Source organism: Crocodylus porosus, unplaced genomic scaffold (assembly GCF_001723895.1).
Source record: "Crocodylus porosus isolate Cpor-Errol unplaced genomic scaffold, CroPor_comp1, whole genome shotgun sequence".
NCBI lineage: Eukaryota > Metazoa > Chordata > Crocodylia > Crocodylidae > Crocodylus > Crocodylus porosus.
In genome coordinates, this window is record NW_017728918.1 from 57,243,943 (window position 1) to 57,247,625 (window position 3,683).

Sequence of the window (3,683 nt, forward strand, 5' to 3'; positions counted from 1 at the left end):
AACCACATTGGCCCTCTTCCAGTCCTCTGGCACCACACCAGAGCACCACGAGTGCTCATAAAGCCTAGCTACTACATAAAGACTTAACAAGCATCAATTAGTACCTACAAAACCAGGCTAAGGAGAGGAAATAATCAATACAGACAATCAACTGCCCCAAGATGAACACAGTCTTGGCATGAGTTTTTCCTGTCAGCAGGTAGGGGTGCAGGGCCCCAGAACCCCCCCGCACTGATCTCAACAGCTGGCAGGCATCGTGGCTGCAGCAGGGGCCCCCATCCCTGCAGCTGTCACCCCGCTATGCCTTAACATGCAGTGTTACCCGTGTCACGAGTTTTGCTTGTCCGTAGCTTGGGGTGCAGTTCTCCTCAAACCCCTGCACTGATCTTCTTGAAACTTGGCAGGCTTTGTGGCCTCAGTAAGAGCTACTGGCCCTGCAGTTTTCACCACCCTGTATTATAACACATAGCTGTGACATGAGTTTGGCTTTCAAGAATTTGAGGTACACTTTCCCCCAAACCCCTGCACTGATCTTCTTGAAACTTGTCAGGTTTCATGCTCTCAGCAGAGGCTACAATTTCTGCAATTTTCATCCAAATTGAACAAAAAACAATGAAGTTATAGATACGTTGTTGATTCCCCATTATACCCTATAGCTGGATCTCCAAGGTGGCTCCAAAGCTTCAGCTGGACTGAGGCAGAAACCCAGTCCAGAGCTACAGATCAGATCACAGCCATCTGAAGTGGCCAGACCCAAAGCCAGATCAGATCATTGCTGACTCGCACAGGCCTACTGTCTGACAGCATGAGTGCCACTGGGGCTATTTATTTAATATATATTAAAGCTCTGGAACTATCTATTTAATATATATTAAACACACACATGCACATACATTTAATATATATTAAAACTGCTGCTGGGACTATCTAGTTAATATTTATTAAACACACACACGCACATACATTTGTGTGTCGCCATCTTGCCTAAGCTGACTGGATAGGTACCACTGTGCCTATTTTATAGATAGATAGACAGATAGATAGATAGATATAAATAAAATTAGTAGGGGTGTGCAAAATGAGTTGTATTCAATTTGGATTCAGCCTGAATTGGGGACAGTGATTTGATTCTTTGATTCAGATCACTGTCTTGACTCGATTCAGTCAAATCCGAATCTGAAGATTCTATACTGATTTGGAGAACCAGTGATTCTCCAAGTAACATTGCAGCTTTAAATGTTCTTTCTACATACCTTGAGGTACCAGGCATGGCTCATGAATGCTGCGGTGGTGGGCCAGATGGAGCTTCCCACAGAAGCGCAGGGTGGGGTGCCCCCATGTGGTTGGCAGTGAACCCGGAAGTGAACCAGAAATACTTCCAGTCTACTTTCTGGTCCTCCACCAGGCACTACCCCCATGCCCACCACACCCCCCTGGCTCAGTGATTGGCCATGGAGGGGCCCCAGGTGTCCCCCAGACAGAGGATACACCAGTTGCCGAGCCAGAGGTGGAGGGGGGTCCCTGATGTGGACCCAGAAGTGGACCAGAAGTGCTTCTAATCTACTTCTGGGTTTGCTGCCAAGCACACTGGGGAACCCCCTACATTCCTGTGGGGCGCTCCATCTGCCCCAGCATTTCAGCATTCAAGAGTCACCTGGTACCTTGAGATACGTAGAAAAAACATTTATAGCTGTGTCTGTGTCCAAATCATCAAATCTTTCTGAATCTCCCTGAATTGACTCAGAGGGTTCTAATTCAATTCAGAGAGATTAAAAGGTCTCCTAATTTCATTCGGATTCAGAGATTTGGCCACTGAATCAGGCTGAATCTCTGCCAAATCAAATCAGCGACTGAAGCTTTGTATGGCCCTAATAATTAGGGCTTACCTAGATGTTGAAAGGAATAATGCTTTTTCTTGTATTTAATTTTCCCCAATCATGGGTTCCTAGACACGTACAGGGAGGCTGGTTTGATGCACTCTAATTACAGCACATCGGAGCAGACTTAATTAATTGTGCCATGCTCCAGCACACTCCAGCATCATGTGTAACAGCGTCCCTGCACTGAAAAATGGTGGTGGGGCACTTTAAAGCTCATTTGATGAGCTTTAGTTCAAAGAACCCCACTGCCATTTTTCAGAGCCAGGATGTTGATACACATGATGCCCTGGGTGCTTTTCTTAGTGTGGCTCTCAGAGCTGCAGTAATTAAGGCCCCCCTCCCCACACACACCACCCAGAACATGTGTATAAATGTCCTATGTTTCCAATCAAGAAAGGGACTATTAGATTAGTACTTGACAGGCAAAATGTCAAAATACCAGCATCAGTTTTCATTGTCTAAGCTAAGTCTCTTGCCAACAACAAAATACTTAATTTGTAACCTTTTTGGTGGGGAAGAAGGGGACTGATTGAGTCCTTCAATACCTTGCCAGGAATTTCTTGGCCAATTTCAAGGGGCCTAAGACAAGCTTCAGACATTTGGCCAAAGCAGAAGTTCCCAGAGTTTGTTTCTGAGTGGCCATGAGAAAAAAAAACCCTTTGGAGACATAATAACTAATCTGATCAGCAAAGTAATGGAAGCAATCAACTCTTCCAGCTAAACCAGTAGTGAGATCAAATTAAACAGAACAAAAAGGCTGAAAGGAGACATTGTACAGAAAGGGCTTAAAATATAGTAGCATATATCCAAATACAATATGTCATAACTTTAGCTTAAAATGTTAGTAGTAGTGATTGAGGTATCCAAATGTATTAGATGTTTCTTGTATAACTTATAAGAACAAAACTTCCTTGTCAGTGAAGGCCTTTGCCACCTTGTGCTGTATGGTGAATTCCAGCAGGTGATGATCACTGTCAAGAAGATCGGTGTAGGGGTTTGGGGGAACTTCCCCTCAAGCTGCAGACAAGCAAAATTGGTGTCATGGGTGTTTGTGGGACTGACTGTGTCTGCCTTGGGGCAGGGAGGAGAGACACTACTGCAGGCCTTGCTGCTAAGCTACTGTGTTCCCAGTTACCAATCAATCACTCATGATTCACTCAGGGACCAGGGACTCAGGGAACCAGCTCAATACACGGGACCTAGCTACTACATAAAGACTTAACAAGCATCAATTAATAAAATGTTAGTAGTAGTGATTGAGGTATCCGAATGTATTAGATGTTTCTTATATAACTTATAAGAACAAAACTTCCTTGTCAGTGAAGGTCATAAAACAAAGTAAAAGGAAAACAGAATGGAAGCAAGCAGGATTCCAATGTGGTAACAAAAGGAGATTAAAAATCCTTCCTTCCAAAACAGGGACACAGGGTGATTCCTGGCCCTCCATCAATGCTGACCTTGTGAAGGAACACCTTGAAAGGCTGGACACCTTCAAGTCAGCTGGCCCTGACAGTCTACACCCTAGAATCTCAAGGAGCTGTCTAGCACCATAGCTCTGCCCCTGGCACTGATCTTTGAGAACTCCTGGTGCTCTGAATTGCCCGAGGACTGGAAGAAGGCCAATGTGGTGCCTATCTTCAAGAAGAGGAGGGAAGTGGATCCAGCAAACTACAGGCTCATCAGCCTGATCTCTATCCTGTGGAGGGTATTAGAAAAGATTATCAAAGAGGCCATTCTTAATGGATGGGCCGATGACAACATCCTGAGGGATAGCCAGAATGGGTTTGTTGCGGTTAGCTCATG